Here is a 19,454-nt window from a genome sequence, read left to right on the forward strand (position 1 = left end):
AAGAGCCAGAAACCCCAAAATAATGAAGCTCAAGGAAGATAGCAGTGTGCTTCTCTCTCACATAAACATGGGCAGTGCCAGGTTGATCTGATGGCAGCGCAGTCAGATCTGGATTCCTCCTTTCTTGTTTGGGCTGCCTCAGCACCTGGCTTCTCCCTCTTGCTTCAAGGCTTGCTTCAATTTCAGCCATCAGACTTGAATTCCAGCTAGGTAGGAAAAGGAACAGAGATATGCTCCTCCTTTTGAGGCTCTGTTATTTCTACTTGCATCCCAGTGACCAAAACTTAGTTCCAAGGACATGTGTCGCTGCAAGGTGGGGAGAGGGATGGAAAATGTCGTCTTTGCTCTAGGCAGTCACATGCTCTCTGAGTTTCTGATACTGAGCAAGAAGGAGAGAATGGATTTGGGGGGACTTCTGGGGGGGTTCCCATTTGGGATAAAAGTAATTTCATGAAATCTGACCAGTAGTCAGCCTGACCCACTAGAAATGATCATGCAGCTTATTTGAAGTAAGGATTCGCACTCACTAACAGTGACATATATGAAATTCTTTAGCTGCATCATTCACAAGCAAGTTATTGAGCCAATGATGGAAGGAGAGCAAAGGCGTTAAAGCCACGTGTAGACCAAGTGTCATAGGACAGTATTACTTAGAACTGGCACAACCAGTTCTTTAAAATATAGTAGCATCTTTGTACTCTGTGATGAGGTGAGTAATGAACGTCAGTGTATGTATACCTCCCAGGGGTTGTGTTTAACAAAAGAACAAAGAATTGTTACTTCACTTTCCTTTTACAAAAAGATAAGTGTCAAAATTTGCTGACCTTTATGTGTGAAGTGGTTTCAATAAGAGTGGTTTCATAGAAATTTTTGAAAACACACTTAAATATAGAAGCAATGTTTTAACAATGAGTGAGAAAGTCACTGCTCAAGAGAAACCTGTGCTACCGGGAGAGCATTTTGAAAAATGGGTGTTTGGAAATGTGTTTTTTGTTGTTGTTTTTTTAAATGATGTGTGTCACCTAAAACCCTTCATATCTGCATGTTCAATAAGTTGAAAATGGAACGTCGTAATCTGGTAAAAAAAAAAAACTTGCAAAGTTTCAGTGATTTTTAGTTTTTATCTTTAGTTTTTAAAGATATAAAAATGTAATAGCTTTAATAAGTTTTGAAGAGCAACTAATATCAGGAGGGATGGACATTTACTAGCTGAATAACAAAATAATAATTTAGAAAAAAAACACCACTAAACCTTTTCCTTATCAGAGATGGAATTAAAACCCGAGGGACTCAGTGCCATGATTCCCTTGTTCCATTCTTATCTACGTATCTTCATGACATATCTCTGACAGCCATTAAAACCAAGTATTAAAACAAATTGTTCAGTCACAAAGGATTAAGATGAGATGTTTAGAAATAATGAAACATATTAAATCATGTTCCTGATAAATATTAATAATTTCTAGTGACAGCAAAAAGTCATTTGGTATTAACAAATACAATATTCGTATCTTTAATTTTGAGAATTTCTGTATTATGCTTTCTTTATAATGTATATAACATACTAATGTAGTAGCACATGTATATATAACCTATACGTAAATATATACCACTGCAAGTATACAAAACAAGGCATTTTAGTTCATTGAACATGCTCTGCTTAAGCTGAAATTTGTATTATTATTATTATTATTATTGCACCACAATCCGTAAATCAGAATAAATGATGCATAATAAGTATTAAATGAAGTTGTGGAACCAAAAGAGAGAAAAATATTTTCTCTAAGTGTCAATTGAAGTAGTCCGAAGAAACAGAGGTGTTTAACTTCCACACATCTCTCTGTTTTCGTGGTGCAAACAATTTTCAAGAATAAGAAGAAACTCAGCTGCTGAGGCTGTTAGTGATGCCGAATTACGTAATGTTTCTAAAGTTAGACTCTTCGTTTTTGAGAAGCTTGATTAGCCTAACCTTTGACATAATTGACCAGGGTGAATGGAGTCCATTACCCAGGTCCACAGTTACCCCCCCCCCCCCCGAACGAAGAACGCTGGTATCTGAAGATCACTAAAAGGGCACCTAGAGAGGGAGGCTTCTGATTAGACCAGAGTTATCTGTGGTTTTAATGATTGAAGAAGTTTTCATGATCTTCCATTCATTGACTGCCAGATTCTTCCCAAAGAAACTTCTAAAGCATCAGAGTGGTCTCTTTCAGAAGTACTTGCCCATATTGCACTTTCATTTTACATGCCAAACCAACCAACCGTAACAATAAAACCAACCAACCAAACAAAACAATTCAAAAAGACAGACTTGGAGCCTAAGGCATCAATGAATCATTTCATTTTATAACTTGATAGAAACACTAGTGTGTCATTCATTAAATCTGAGGGTGTTCCAAGAACTAAATGAGATGTTTTTATAAGGTTTGTGAATTGTTGCCTAACTACTAGTGGTGTTTACTTTAGTGATTTTATCGTAAATAAAAGCAATGTGGTTTTTAAATCGTATATATGTGTTGTCAGACCTGATAACATTCACATTCTGTTTTACGATCATAATCTCTTACGTTTTAGTCTTTGTTCTACAGTTAAATGGATTCAAAGCTCACCTCCAGGCCTTGTGCCACAGTTTCTGCTTAGCTGAAGTTGATCCTCTAGTAGGGATCTAAGAATCCTGGTGTCTTTCATATTCAAAAATGTTTATTTGGGCCATTGTCCTTGAATAAAAATACTTAATGGAGTGAACATTAACATAATCGAGTCACTTTCTTTTTCTTTGAGAGTGTTGATTATGCTTATGTTGAGAGTCCTTTTAATTTTTCGTTTATATTTCATTTGCTTGCTTTGGTCACCATGTTTCTTAGCGTATTTTCAGTAATACCTGTTCTCCTTTGCACTGTATCCAATATAGCTTTTTTTCCTATTATAGTTTTATTTTTCTCTTACATTTCTTCCTTGAGTTCTACCTGCTGATGTTTCATTTCCTTTTGTTATTTTTCTGTATGTCGTTATTTTCTAATATCTCTCTTAGCCTTTTTATATCTGCTTCCAACTCTTGTTTTATGGAGGTGTTTGCTTTATTGGGGGAAACAATGATTTCTGAGATTTTATTTTTAATGGATAATTTTTGGGGGGCTGCTAATTATAGCTTTTTTCATATAAATTAAGGAAAGTAAGTTTTCTACTGAGGGAAGGGTTTTGAGGAACAAATTACTTTCTTAAACCAAGAGATAATTATCTTGTGTAAAAAACAAAAATTGGTACTAGTTTATATTATTTCTAAAGGTATCATAAAATCTTTACTATTTGGATTTCAAAATTTGAGATTCCTTTCAGTATTTAAAATTTATAACTTTGCTTTCTACTTAGAGCTGATACTCACGATTTGTATAATGTGTTCTAAAATAACTGAGTGTATTTGTGTAACTAAACTAACTTTTCTCTACCCACTACAAATGGCAGAAGTTCAAGCGGTATAAGAACTGAAAATACTGTTTATACAATGGAGTTAATGTGATATAATAGGCTATTTCTTGCACAAAAAGGTTAAGACAAACAAACAAAAAATCTTTCCTTTTTAATATGACTAGCACTTACCGAAAACTTTGTAGTGCTATCTTTAAAAAAAACAACAAAAGAAAACTTTCAAAAATCTTCAATGACTCTAACAGGTAAAATTAAAACTATTTAACCTGGCTCTCCAACATCTGGTCACCTTTCCACACTTATCTTTCATTAGTCCCACATTCCTGTGTTTCCCTTGGCATAGTGTTTGTTCCTTTGAATGTGTGATGTGTATTTAAACGTCATTCTGTTTCCCTTGCTGGCAATGCCTTCCTCTACTCCCTATCTGTCTACCTTAGACCTATCTTTCATGGTCCTGCTCAATACAGCCTTTTTTCTTCACATCAAACAGCCTTGTCTCCTTGCTGTAAAGTTTGATAATACTTATGGTTGTGGATTCTTTTCAGTCACTTACTTGATAAACAAAAGTACAGTCTTTAGGAGTATCTCCATAAAATACTACAAACTCTTTGAATTTATGAGCTTATCTGCAACTTCCACTGTCTCCAGCCTATTGCTTTATGCATTGTAGTCACTTAATAAGTAAGTGTTGGTCCATTGTCACTCTAAATTCCCAGTGACGGTAAAATTCTCACTTAAAGTTTTCTTCATGGTTTTTATTTACTTCTTATAAACTAGAAAAGAATACATTAAAATGTAGTCAGGAGCTTTATAACCACATGTGGCTTTGCTTTCCATTTTTGTCTTTCTCCATGTGATTTTCATGAATTAATCTCTAATGGCCTCTCTTTGCTTTATTTTGGGGGCATTTTCAGCTCATGATTTAGCTTCTGCCGTCATCAGGAAGCTGGCTTAATGTTCCTCCTTGATTTTGCCCGTCATCAGCACCCTGTAGTGTCTCTGGCTGGTGTTTTTCTCTGTGTGGATGTGTTGACTTCCCCATGCCTACGAGCCTTCTCCATCTCGTCGTAAGCACTGAGATCTGCACATTCGCACCACCTGTCAGCTGGCAAAAAGCTCTGGGAAGCTTCTTCTGTTTCCCAGACATGAAATGAAATGTAGATGTACAGAAAGCCCTCTCCCTGACCCAGTGTGCAACGTTCTGAGTGTACAGGCGGGTTGTCAGATATCAATGTAATGTGGAAATACTGAGGCAGCATTTTGGGACACCAAAATGCTCTCCAGTCACAATAGGAGCTGTTTAAAGTTATATCTTATATTTCTGGTGTTACAGTCCCATTCTTCACATTGCATGGGGAAGGTCAAGAAATACAGAACATCTGATTCTCCTTTTTGAGGTATTAAAAATCGGTTGATAGTATAGTAAGAGCATCATGACTTGTTGACTAAAAGTTTTCAGTGTCAGAGTGTCAATGGGGCTTAGGAATGCATTTTTTAAAGGGAGTGATGGATATTCTTTTGGCAGAAAGATCATATATGCCTTATATTGCAGCCATTATAGAGGGAAAGGTCGTTATGAGCTTGAAGTAACAGACTCTTCTATTAAGCTGAATGGAAGAACGTCTTACAGAGCCGAGGGTCCTATAGGAAAGTGATTTAAGATAACATTTGTTTTTGCAAATCATTTGCATCTCTTTTGGAGTATTATTTTTCATTGTGTTCTTTAGCTTCCTGTAATTCCTTTCTACCAGCAGCCAACTTGTTACGTATCATTTTCTTGGACAATCTCTATGAAGAGAATTTCCCAGTCATTATTTTGGGCATCAGAAGGATTCTGTTATAAATGTAGTCATGTGACCTCAACAAGATCGCAGTTATTATAGTGAGGGTCTACTTGGGTGCATATGGTTATTGATCTGTAAGTATCTACATGCTGCTGTGTATAGAAAAGTATAAAAAAAGACTAGAAATCCTATCTCAATTCTTTGTAACCATACATAGATATGCACGCCTGGTGTGTGAGTGTAACGGCCAAAAAAGGAGACATCTTGAGTTTCCAGCTTTTATTTCACAAATTTTTGTATCTCCTCTGCGGTGGTCATGCTTTAGTTTTCATTTCAATTTTTTGTTTCAAAATTTTACAGTCAGAGATCCCCTTTTCTGATTATCCTTTTGCATGTGATCGCTGTGGGGAGTATGGATGTGTGTAGTCTTTACAAGTGACCTCACATTTCCTCTGGGGACTTTCACATGTAATATATGGAATAAAACTGTACTTTAAAAATCCAGCTATAGAAATAATCATAGTCTAATCATTTTAAGAAAATGCCTGTTTTTCAGAGGATTCTTAATCGATTTTGCTCCATGGACAAAAATCATATCCTTGCATTTGAGGATAGTCCGTTACCAGCATAAACTTTATATTGGTGACACAGGAATTGAAGCTCAGAAATGCACCAGAAAAGAAATATAGGAGAGTATTGACTTTATTACATGGACTTTCAAACAGACTGTGTTTAGTTTCTTCAGTTAAACTAATTTAGTTCATGTTATCAAGGGTATATTATTTAACTGGAAGGAATATTTAATCTCTTTCGCATGTAGGCTGTCCAGATTTTGTAGTCCTCTCTTGTTAAACCCCTCCCGATACAAATTCTATTTATCCTGCAAGGCCCTGCTGTTAAGGTATTTATCTTGAAAGCTGGCCTTACTCTACACCCTACCTACCATCTTCCAAAGCCCCCAAAAGGAAATAGTCTTCACCTTCTGCTTTAAACTCCTAATCTGTCATAAATATCTTTCTTGTTTATGTTTATACACAGTTATTGCTGTACATACATTATTCTCAGTATTAGAACGTGAGCTCGACAGGAGCAGTCACACTAAGCTATTCATCATCACGCTCCCCACAGCACAGTTTTGTACACGTTGAATAGATGACTACATTTTATGTAAATGAATGGCTTATGTAGTGAGCAGACTTTTTGTTACGCATTTTTGTTTGCCTCTCCCAATGCCACACTGGCGCCATATTATGGTTGGGTAATAGAGTCAGCGCCAGGGCTGGGAGTCAGGAGACTTGAGTTCCAGTCCCAGCCCTGCCACTTACCTGACTTCCCACAAATCACCGAAACTCTGTGGCCTGCACTCTCCTCATCACAGAAATGAAGGAATTGTGTGATATGACCTGGCAGGCTTCTTCTAGCTCTGAAACTCACTGATGGGTTTATCTATCATGGAGAGAGGACTGGCAGTCGCCTTTATTTTCTCCGTGTATCACAGATATTATTCAGAATCCACCCCAGTATGAATACAGATGTGGTCTGTCAGTGTGACAAAGACTGCTCTCGAGAGGAAATTACTGGGTTTGACAGCTACCCAACCCAGGGTTTAGTTTTTGAGATGTCACTATAACAAGTGTGGTGGCCAACGTATCCAATTTCTCATCTACATATATGGTTGAATACACTGTTCTTGCTGTAATAGCATGAGGGCTGTTTTTCTTTTAATCCAACTGTCACATAAGAAACGGCTGCCATGGTTTCTTTCTTTTGACCAAATGTTGCTAACCCTTTCACTCATCCTTGAAAGTTATTAATAGCTGCATATCATGAATGTATTCATGCCATTTTCCTTTATAGAAAAAGGAATGCATTTCTTAATGTTTTTCTTTTATAGTAGATAGCTAACTTCTGGGTGAAATTTTTGTGTGTTGTGTTTATAAAGTAAGAAAACTTGTTCTTAATAAAAGAAAATTATATTTTATATGCGATATTTAAATGAGCATTGTTTTAAGATGTCAGGAGAAAAATTGGCTCAGAATTAAGAGCTACACTTCAAAGTTTTGATTGTCTTCCTCCTTATATGTAGCCTAAAATCAGAAGCACATTTCCAGTACTGTGTTTTTATCTATGACCCTCTGAATTTGTTACCTCATGTCTAGCCATCTTGTTACCCACCTCCTGTGCAGTCATTCTCCTCCATCAGGCTACTTTGAATAGATGCATTCTTGTCATGCAAAGAGTGCTCCAAAGACCAGCAGCATCAACATTAGAGAGCTTGCTAGGAAAGCCTAATCTCAGACCTCACTCCAAACGTACTGACTCAAATGTGTTTAATATGATCTCTGGGTCATCCATAGTTTGAAAATCATTGGCTACCCTCTAGTTAAATTTTGGATAATGAGAGTAAACTAGCATTACTTTTTGACTTTAATAGCTTTTCATTGCCTGCCAGATAATGTCTACATTCCTTAGGCTGTCATACAAGGCTTCTGCACACACAGAGAGACCTGACGTGCCTTTTTAGCACATCTCCCAGCATTTCCCAAATCCAAAATTCTACTCCACTGTTCTGATGTACTTGCTATATACTGATCCTGTCTCATTTCTCTTCTAGCATTTGTGCTCATACTAGGTTCATGGCCCTCTATCTCCTCTGACTCCCCCAGCTAGATGTCTAAATGGTATCCATTCCTTAGAGAACTTAGCTGAACTCTGTCTTCTGTGCAGCCTTCCCTGATCACTGCAGCCCACAAAAATTTCTTCTTCCTTAGAACTCCTGTAGCACTTGCCACGTCAATGCATCTTATAATGGTAACCACAGTAACATAGGCAACTAACATTTAGTGAGTGGTGTGTACCAGACACTGTGCTGAATGGATCCTCACAGGAACCCCGAGGATTAGGCTCTGTTCCCATTTTGCAGAGGAGGGGAAATCTTGGCGAATTCAAGGGGCTGGCCCAGGGTCACCAACTGCTGAGGAATGGAACCAAGATCCATACTCAGGCAGCCTGGCTTCCAGACTTGTGCTCTGTTCTGTTCCCTTCTCAGTTCTTTAACAATATAAATGTCCTGAGGGTAGAAACCATGCCTTTTATCCCCACAGTGTCTGGCATCAACCTGAGGAAGAAGGCACGTTCTCTCTGCCCAGAAATGTTCCCGATAAACCAGTTGTGTCATTATATAGCTTTTCCCTTTAATATGAATTGCTTTGGTTCGGCCTGTTACGCTTGACATTTCATTTGGTTACCTGCAATATAAACAAAAGGAACTATTTACAAAAATGTACAAAAGAAAGCTGAGGCAGCATTTTATCACAGGAAACTGTAGCGGGCATTCCAGGTCAAGTTGCTTTGATAGGAACCCATGCGTTGTGTGCGTTGCCTTTAGAAGTCTATCACAATAGCCAAGTATTTTGCCAAATAAACTGGGAAAGCAAAATATTTAAAATCGACAAATGGGGTTTTATAATTTTAACTGGGTCAAGTGCTAAACTAAATTCGTGATTATCTCTTCATAAGGCAGGGTTATACTCTGATTCACTCGGAAATGCTTTTCATCAGTTGCTGCGAGTTGGGTGTTGTGTTTTGTCATTTCCAGCTTGCCCACATTATCTGCTTGTCTTCCCTCCTCGGTTGCAACCTGCTGCTGGAGAAAATCAGGGTGAAATAGTAATTAAATGCACCACAGACTTCGTGTGGCGCCTGTTGGTTCCTGCTCTTTCCCTCGCCTCTCTGCCTGTCACCAGAAGAGGCAGGACAGGCACCGACACTAATAACCTGTCCCTTTCCCTCCCCTCTCTCCTGCTGACCACTCACATCCATCCCTCTCCCACCCACGGGGTTGGATATACAAGCCCAGAACTGGATACTGGTGGCTAAACGTGGCTGCCAGACTCATGTTGGACCTCATCTGGCTGGTTCTTCCTCCCCTGGCTGTATCTTCTGCACCCTCACTCTCTTCTCCTTAACTGTGACTCAGCCCCCAGTATGTTTATACCACGTTCCCCTCCTCATCTCCACTTATAACCCAGGCCTCCGGCTGAGCCTCTGTCCAGGCGCCCTACCTCGGCTCGGACCAGCCTGCAGTCCTGCTCTGCGGGGCCGAGCTGACTGTGCTCTGGAACCTGGGCCTGTTCCGTGCCCGTCGGAGACCTGGAGTGAGCTTACCACGTGCCTCTTCCTGCGTGCATCTACCTCCTCCCCAAACACACAGACCACAGTCAGTTTCCCCTTCTCTCTCCTCAGGTCTAATGTCTGACCGCTGTGAGTCTGTACCCACCCTACCTTCCTGCATCCTGTTCCTTAGATCCCCTGCGGCCAGCCTTGATCTTCCGACTGCCTGATCTTCCCAGAACAGAACTTTGGTCTCAGTTCAGGCAGAAACTGTTGTGCCTGCCTGACTGAAGCTTTTGGACTGCCCGAGTCCATCTTCTGTACGCAGTTCCCCAGCCCCAGTCCCATGTAATTCGGAATGCTTTCCTTTTAGTGCCAAGGTCTGTTAGACCTGTCACTCAAGTCATGTCATACCCTGTTGCCATCCAGGAGAATCTTAACTCGTCTGTCTTCGATTCCCTATTTCTGGGATGGCAAAGAGTTGGCATGTTACCGTCAGCTTCCCATCCTGGACCCGTTGCCTGCACTCTTCTGATGAGCCTCAGATTCCTTTTCGGTGTTATACCCCAAGCCAGTTCCTTAGCCTTGCCACACAGGATGAGAGCGACTCGCTGTCTGTCATGGTTGTGCCGAGCCGTTCCCACTGCTGTGTGTTGGAAGTGGCCGTGCCTTCTGCATCACGGACAGGACCATGGCTCTGCCTGGGTTCCATTGCTTCCTCCTCTTCACCTCCGAAGTTCTCCATTATCCTTCCATTCTATTTCTAAGGAATTTGGGTCTTTTCTTTCTTTCTTTCTTTCTAATTTCTCTCCTTTGTTCTAATCTCATCCCCTGCCCTTCTTCTAATCTAAGACCTTTCTCCATCATCCATTCCCTCCCCTGTCTATAACTGCCATTCCCTGCCTGAGGTCTACTCCAATTCCCTCCAGCCTAGAAAGCAGCTCCCCCGATCCAGTTCCCTCCAGGTAGCCCCCTGTCCTTTTTCTCAGTGTTCATTCTTGTCAGCTTCTCAGATACTCAGCACTGTACCTGGGGACCCTGTCCTTGGTACTTGCACCTCCCCAGCTTTCCTGGCATTGTGTCATCCCCGTGCCAGTGCTGACGGTTCCCATCCACTCACACCTGCTAGTATTGACTGCACCCGTGCAGTGACCCGACACGTCAGCCGGTATTCATACCCATTCTACAGACCCATTTACTGCTAATTCCAAGCCAGACTGGACTGGCTTCTTAGTTATTTGTCTTTTGGTTAAAGAAGAAAAGGCACAGGACATGGACAAATAATCTGTTTTTTTATCTGACGGCAGTCATGGCGCTGGCGCTTGTCATGGTCAAGTGTTTTTGTTACACCTTAAAATTGTATCTTTTGATTTCCGAATACCACTGCCTAATCACAATGGGAGAGTAGACCGAAGTTACAGTTAAAATGTCTACACACACTTAGGTTAAGTATCATTCAGGGTTCATATTAAAGAACATATTTAGAAAGAAAAATACAAGTTACAAAATGCTTCTCTTAACTCGTCGTCTTCTTGTTAAGGTTCCCGGTAATCCTTTCATGATTTCAAATAGAAATCATCCCTGCCTCAGAGGTGGCATCGTGAGGCTCTCATCCAAGGGGAAAAGAGGGCAGTAGAAGAATCTCACTCTCGTTCCCTTTTTGCAGAAATTTAACTGTTTCCTGGAGAGCGAGTATTCAATGAATGCACGAGTGAATGAGTGAATGAATAAATAAATGAGCAAAAGAATACAATGAAGTTGATCAAAATTTGCATGTTCAAATTATGTGTTAAATTGGGGAGAGCAGCTGCCGGTCCATCATTTTATCGGGGCCTATGGCAAATTGTATCCTTGACTGGGTTTTCAGTTGTAGATTAGACCACACATTTGTATAGACATTTAAACTGCTATCATCATAAAATTATTATAGTAGTTTTAAACTCTATGAGAAAACGTTTAACAGACCCCTGCCATCAGAGTCAAATTCAATTAACCAGGTAGAACCTTTTTTCTTTTTCTTTTATTCACTGTCTAGCAGATAAGTTTCTGCTGTGCCCAATTTGTTGTAGCGTGGTGCCATTCATTCTGCTGGTTACAAATTTGTCATGACAACAAGTGGCTGGATGGACTTTTCATAGACAACTTGTATCCACAAATTGGTTGTTTTGGGGGAAAAAATTGGACAGACTTCTTCGGGAATACTTATTCTCATAGATTGGCTTATTGTATAGTGATCAGATTTGAACCCCAAGGGCCCAGTTGTGCTGTCTGTATACTGCTATCCGTTGCTAGATATGATTCAATTAAACAGGAAGGAAGGATAAATGGCAGCATCTATCCACATGTCGATGGCAGAATCCATCTTTGAATCAGAAGTCTTGGTGGAAAAAGCTCAAGTTTTTTAACATATGAAATTACCTCCTCATTTTTATTTACAATTAAATTCATGTCTTATATAGACACTGTAGGCTGGCATAGTATTCAATACCATTTAGTTTGCGCTCTCTCTTAGTTTCTAATTTTCATCATGGTTCTTAGTTTTGGCTTTTGCTAGAATAAATCAAATTAGCTTTACTGGATAGATTTAGTTTTCTCTAATGACTTACTAACCAAAGTATACCTTCTTATGTGAAAAAGCCAAAGTGGATTATTATTTATTTGACTGACAAGGAAAGTCATTTCTAATTTTATTTAGTGACTGAAATAAATTACTTTGCTGTAAGTTAAATGTGAAATAAATGTATGATCCTCTCTTAATGAACAAAGCAGATTGAGCCAAGCACGTTTGTAATAGATGTCTTTAACCAGTTGGTGGTGCTAAAAACTCTAATAAGAAACTAATTAGAAGGAGAGGTTAACCTGGACCCTTTCCTGATAAATATTATCTTATTCGTTTTTTGAAAAATTAGTACCAAAAATAATATGCCCAAATTACTGCATCTTCTAAACTTAAGAACCAAACCAAATCTCTTTGGTGGACAGCAGAATACGTTTCTAGTAAAATCATGTAAAGCTGTCATTGATTCCCATAATATTCACATTTTGGAAATTGCATCTTGTGTAACATCTGGCTCCATCCGGCAATGGCCTTTAGACTGCTCACTGTGGAATGGAGATGCGGGTGGTAAGGTGTGCTAGAGTGGTATTCCTGGTTCTATCTGGCTGCTGTTTTTAGATTTAAGAAACAATGATTTGTGTCACCACTACTAATTTTTTAGTAATAACATGCTTTTTAGGGGCTAGATTTGTTCCTTTAACCCTTTTGAACCCTGTGTTTTTAGCACCCAAGAAGGCCAATAGAAGAATAGTCTGTTGCTTGAATATGTTCCGAGAGGCGGTCAAAAGCACACGGAGGCCTGGATGGGAGTCGGGGAGAGCAAGTTTTGACTATCCCTACATATTTCATCACCTCACCTTAGTCACTTATATAAATTCTTTATAGCTCAGTTTTCCCAACTTGTAAAACGGGGATAATAATATCTTTTCGCCGGGGCTGGTATGAGCACTAACCGAGATAACGCGTGCTCTTTTTGTTGTTTACCCTCCATTCCCTTGTTTGAGGCAGAGGCTGTGACTCAGTTATTTCTGAGCTCGCACTGTACCTCCACACATAGCCAGCACCTTAGGACAGGAGGTCCTCTTTGGGTCTCAGAATGCCTCGTGCTTCACGAATGAGAAGATCTTTCTAGGTTGTAAAGTTCCACGAGGATTTTGTAAAAACTCAGACTCACAAAAGATATACTCACTTAGTTACATCTGGTTTTCAGGCATTTGACCATCTGTCCTGGGGATATTTGTGTGTTGGTCTGAATCTGCCTAAACATTGGAGATTGAGGAAGGGAAGACACGATTGCTGAAAGGTGAGGCAAAGGCAGCGCTCAGAGTTTGTTCATCCACTTATTTGTGCCACAAGCCTTTATTGAGTAAGACTGTTCCAAAGATGAGCTCTCCGAGAGCCACGGCATGCACATCTCCGAGAGCTGCAGACTTCCAAAAGCGCGATGCTTCTTGCTTGGCAGGCATTGATAGGTGACCCTTATCTACGTAACGGGAAGATTATGTACATTTAAATATTTTTATAATATTATAAAACTAGTGTAGAATTATCTGTAAAAACATTTTTTTAAACTTTTTAAAACTCTGATTGTTTTATTAAATTTTCCACAGCATACTCAGAACAAGGCTACAGTAGATGGCCAAATCATAAAACACTATTAATTAGGTGCTTTAGCAGTCTAGGATTTGAAAGTGTAACTGTGTAAGGTATACCTAGGAACAGCACATCTTTGGTTTGGTCTGACTGATAGATTCAGACCTCTGAGATTTAGAGATGACAGACTCATGGAATCAGGTGGTGGCGGAGTCTGGTCATCACCGACACCGTCTCTCCCATGTTATAACTATACGAAAACGGTGGCTCGGCGAGCTTCACGGCTTCCCCACGGTTACACAGACCTGGATTAACACTCCGGTCTCCTGATTCCCAGCTCAGTGCCAGTGCATTCTTTTTCCATCCTAACTTCTCCATGATGAGCCATTTTCATTGTAAACAAAAACAAGTGTATTCTTGTTCAGCCTCTAGTCAACTTTCATACTAAACGCGGCGTGTCAGTTCTGCCCAATTATCAGAATGGAAACCTCCACTGAATCCAAGGCAATCATTGAAGGTGTTCCTACACACATTTCAGAGCAGAACCACGGGAGGCGAACACACCAGGCACGTAATGTGCAGTCCTCAGCCAGGGCAGACGAGGGCCTACTTCTCGTTCCTTGCTGGGTGAATGGCGTCCTGTGCCGCAGGTGTGTTAGCAATTTCTGAGTTTGTTCCCCACTGAAAGTGACCTCATTGTTTTGTGCTTCTTTTCCATAATTATACAGTAACAGGAAAATAAACCAGCTCTGAGTACAGCCCACAGCAGAAATCTTGTGCTCTTTATGCAAGTTTGATTTATAGACGTGCACTGCAGAGCGGAGTGACTATGAAACATTCATCTTCCCATTGCCGGCTGCCATGGCAATCAAGTACACAGAGCAGTGTCGTTCCAGTCCTGGCGATGCCTGCAGTAGTTTATTCCTTTGTTGTTCTCGTTTCTTAAGCAACTGCCTAGCATTCTCTCATCATTACAATTAATCATGCACACGAGATTTTTTTAAATCGCTTTTATCTGAAATAGAAAGCACTAAAAATGTATGAAAAAAATAGGGAGAATATAGATATTTTTGTGGCTTTAAATATGCATGTGTGATTTTTTTTTTTACCCCCTCAGTCCCATTGGAAAATAGGTCATGTAAAAAAAAAAAAAGAAAAGGAAAAGCACATATTAATGTACAGAAATTTCAATAAAGAGAGAAATATAGAGTTTGAGGAAAAAGCAATCCTACGCTAAGGAAATTTTAAGGAACTTCGATTCTTAGATCTGCCAGCGTTTGGAGCTAAGTCTGCATTTTGGGTAACGCCAACCCAAAAACTCCCCTGAGCAATATATTATCAACTCTCCTTTTGTTTTCTTTTGTTAGTCTCCTTAGGGATTTGAGCAACCTGAATATTTGCCGGATAGATATGGTAGATATTATAAAGTAGGGGTCCTTTTTTCTTTAAAGGCTAATAAAGTTCAAGAATTTCTTTTACAGTATAAGTAAAAGGAATTCTAGTTAGTCTTCCTTATTATTTTTAAAGAAGAAACCGTCTTACCCCAGTTTCACTTAGCATAGTTCATAGTACATACCACGCCAACAAATAAATGCTTGTTGATAATCTGCCTTCTTTTCCTGGGCTTCTGGCCAGGTCTGTTGGTTAAGAGAGTTGTTCTAGAATAACCCTGTCTGGGTCTGAATCCCAGATCCTTTGCTTATTAGCTGTGAGACCTTTGAAAAGGGGCTCCACTTGCCTTGGTTTCCTTATCTGTAGAGTGAGCAGCTATAAAATGGAGGTAATGATGGTTTGTTTGGGGGGGAGGGGTCTCGAGGATAATTTATGCAAAGGGCCTAGCCCTGTGCCTGGCACAGGGTAAATGCCTGGCACAGGGGGACTGCTGTGGTGGGGATGGTTATTACTCCTAGAATTGCTGCGCTTGCCACTATGGCTACGCCAGGCCGAAACTGAGTGGAGAGCTGAGCTCTGAGGAGGCGAGTCCAGCGCCAAAGCCCAGGACCCTGTCCCCTCATCCAAGTTCACAGGTAATTGCCCATGCTTTGTTTTACTTGGGCTGCATGGACTCCGTTCATCTCAACCCTTTAGATACTAGGATGGTGACCTGGAGGTAGGTGCAGTGGTCCTTTCATCTGCAAATCGAGAAGGGAAGTCTGCTGCAAATTTCTCACCTGTGACCCGGGCTTGTTTCTTGCAACTGGCTGTATGTGCTAGAAGGAGTGAGCTGCCTGACTGTGAGTGTCTTGCTGGGGGAAGGTAATAGTGTTTGTCTACAGAGTCTGAAATAGCATCTGATCTGCCTCTCTGTTCTGTGTTCCCTGTGGCAGCAGTGGCTGCAGCCTTCCTTCAGCCTTTCTGGAATTGAAGTTTTCCGAACTGGTGGCAGAAGCATTCTTTGTTGAAATTCACTCTCTTTGGCAGCCCTCCAGGGCAAACGGCATTGCCTCTTTATTGGATTTAGCTTTTGTTTGGTTAGCCTTGTATTTTGTCTGTTTTGCTTTGTGCAGTTCTTCTTCCCCCCACCCTCAATTTTCATGTTTAAGGTCCTTGGACTTCATTTCTGTTTATTTTACTAGCTTGCTTCACAGTGTTGCTAAAAGTTGTTTGCTTTAAGCTATCACAAAATAAGTAGCCTTAGATTAATCTGTATTTTTTTTCCCCTAGCCTGATCCATAGCATGTGAACTAGATGCGTTTTTGTGAATGATTAAAATGAGATAGCCTTGATGGTTTCCCCTTTGTGACACTCTGACATTATAGCACAGGGTCCCCAGTTCTTGTTATGTAGCTCTTTGTTTTACCCTGTACTGCAATCAGTTGGCTCATGTCACTTCTAAAGAGGTAGTAGTGTAACCTTTCTGAATCCTTGCATTCTCTGTCTTTCTTAATTTCTCTCCTCACGAGATAAAAACCCTAGAGTCAGACTCTCATGTCTTCCAAGTGAAGCTCCCGACACCCGAAGTGACCTTGGTGCCCAGTAGGCACCTATATTCTTGTGACTGCTTTGGACACAGGTTGTGTAGCTTTCCAATCAGTGCCCAAAATGTAGACCTTCTCTAGATACATGGTCATGTTTGCAAATCCTCCCTGGATGACTGATTGCACGTGCCGCCTGCATTCCTGTCATCTCTTTGACCCCTGTTGTAGGAGGTGGCGCTGCCCTGTGCACTTCTACCCTCAGCCTTATGTCTTGCTTTGTTTTAGAAACAAATATTTGTTAGCATCTACTGCATTGCAGACATTGGGAATATATGAAAGTAAACAAGACAGACACTGCCCTGCCCTGTAGGAGCTTATAGTCTCATTGGGGAGGTAGACTCCAAGATGGTTAATCCTGCAAGGTGACCACAGAACACTGTGGGGATATAGAGGAAGGATGTTAATACAGGCTGGGGAGAGGGCACCTGGAAAGTGCTAGCCAGCGTGAGACCTGAAGGATGGAAATAACCAGTCAGAGAGAGGGGGCCTGTGTTCCTGGCAGAGGGCGCCTGCCTGGAGGTCAGCAGGAGGGCGTGGCACTTTGGATGACTGAGAGTTGATCAGTATACTAGCTATTCTGCTACCAGATACACTTGTTTCCCTTTGTCTGGGTGGGTGGGCGGGGCCAGAAGCATAAATGCAGGATGATGAGACTGGGGAGGTAGACAGGGGCCAGATCATGAAGGGTATTGTAAATTGTTGAGAAGTTTGACTTCATCCTGAGGACAATGGGAAACCATTGAAATGTCAGTAGGGAAGTGACACGATCAGCTCTGTGGTTTACCTGCTGTCACTTACTGTAGTGTGGAAAATGGATTAACATGTGGCAAGAATCACCTGTGTCTGGATTTGTCCCCGGGGTCATCTTCCCAAACTCACCTCATCCCCATCCCTACCGTGTGTCCACCTCAGCATGTCCAGCTTCCTGCAGCTTCCTGAGTACCACAAAGGCTTGTCCCAAACTCTGACTCCCCTTTCTAGCTTCCTGTATTGAACGCTAGGACTCTGCCTCCTCCCAAGCTCCTGTCTGGCTCTCGCCCTAAAGTGAATGTGTCTCTGGAACACCCTGGGTCCTCCATATTACCATTGCCCACCAGCCTGGATCCCCGAGGATTTGGGGGCCAGCTTGAATCCAGCCTGAGCAACATTGACCCCGGAAATTCATGGCAATTCATATAGTTGGCCCTTCCCGTGCTGCCAGACAGAGCAGACCTGCACCTGAGTCCTCTTTTTCCCACTAGCAGTTGAGTATCCCAGGTATTCCACACTGACCCTCACTGCACCCCCATATAGGACAATACATGTGGGAAGATGGATTGAAATAAGATGAGTTGAGCTAGCTAGTAGATTTTGGGAAAGTTACTTCTCTGTGCCTCAGTTTCCTTACCTATAAACTACGGATATTAAGAGAATCTATAGCGTAGAGTTGTTTGGAGGATGAAATGAGTGAGTACATAGGAAAACACCATGCCTGGCCTATAGTCAGCACTCACTGTACATTGTTTTTATGAAGGTGTCTAGACTATCCTAAAGAAAGAAGCAGGAGAATATGAAAGGTTTCTGACTGCTAGAATAGCCAAGTGAGTATTAATCTTGAAAGGTCCACGCTGCTCACCGTGGATAACTGAGAGATGACAGCAATACCACACCCTGCCCAGTGGGGTGGGGGTGGGGGTGGGGCGGTAATGACCAAGTCGGGTTTATTTTAAATCTGAGGTTTTATTCTGTGCTGATTTTGTTCCATACACTCTCTTAGTTTTCATGAAATTAAATGAGCTTTGCGTTTCATATATTATGCTTGATTCTGAAAGGCAGTCATGATGTTTGCCTCCACTTTGCAGTCTGGGCGTCCTAAGACCAGCCTTTCTTCCTTAATAAGAACCATGATAACAGCTGTTGGTTGATAAGGCAATGGAAGACAACTCGCTATTGGTTTATCCCACAGATCGTGACTGAGTGAGTGCCACGTGCGAGGCACTGAGAAGGGTACTTTTAGGGCTACAAGAACAAATCAGGCAGCGGCCGTCTCACAGAATGACCGTAACATAAGGTAGAAAACGGTACCTGCTAGGGAAGAACAAAGATGTGAGAGGATTGAATTCCAGCCAGGGCAACCCAGGAACTTAACAACTGAGTCAGAGTTTGAAGAATCCTTGGAAAGAAAGACGTTCAGGGAGAGAGAGCAGCACGGACAGAGTGGAGAAGGGGAGATGATGAAGCTGGTGATGAAGTACATGTGAAGAAATGATCAGAATAGCTAACACCTATTGAGTGCTTGCTGCATGCCAGGCCCTGTTCTAAATGCTTGCTTGTCTCAACTCGTTTGATCCACACAACAACCCTCTGAAGTGGCTACTGTTATCTCCCCCATTTTACAGATGAGAAAACTGAGTCACAGGGTGGCTGAGTAACTTGGCTAAGATCCCATTACCTGATAGAATTTGGCGTTGACCCAGACAGTCTGACTCCAGATCGGGAACACAAATAAGCAGACCCATCATGCACCGGGAACCTTTGCCTCCCACTTTTATGCCTTTTTCCATGTGCACCCTGAAAGGGGTTTTGAATCTCTTTATCAGTCAGATCTACTACAGTTTACAGATTTCGAAAGAATGATTTTTATTTAAGGGCCTTTTTCAGTTCAGTTTCAATAGAATAAAGATCTGGACAGCACATAAATTTTCACAGTCAAAAATAGAGCTAGAGAATCTATGGCTGTAACCCTTTTCATAGACCCAAGGCTGTGGATATATGAAAACACTAGCTGAATTGTATATTTTTCCCCCTGATTTCTGACAATTTGGTCATAAAATCTTTTGATAAAAATATTTTAAAAGCTCACACTGCAATACTGGAAAATGTGACTGTGTTAATGGCAAAAAAATCGTATTTTAGACTCATGAACTGTTTAAACATCATAATGGGAAACTTTATGGCTTAAATAATTAAAATCCATATTTCTCAGAATCCGTCTACTCATCTCAACCTCATGTTAGATCTCCA

General features: G+C 41.0%; 1 protein-coding gene across 2 annotated transcripts in view; it reads left to right on the forward strand.

The window, feature by feature from the left end:
- The window catches only part of EFCAB11 (EF-hand calcium binding domain 11), a 121,935-nt gene that overhangs the window by 19,223 nt on the left and 83,258 nt on the right, over window positions 1-19,454 (forward strand). The gene's annotated exons all lie outside the window — the stretch shown is intronic.

The sequence above is a fragment of the Rhinolophus ferrumequinum genome, chromosome 6, assembly GCF_004115265.2.
Source record: "Rhinolophus ferrumequinum isolate MPI-CBG mRhiFer1 chromosome 6, mRhiFer1_v1.p, whole genome shotgun sequence".
Classification (NCBI taxonomy): Eukaryota; Metazoa; Chordata; class Mammalia; order Chiroptera; family Rhinolophidae; genus Rhinolophus; species Rhinolophus ferrumequinum.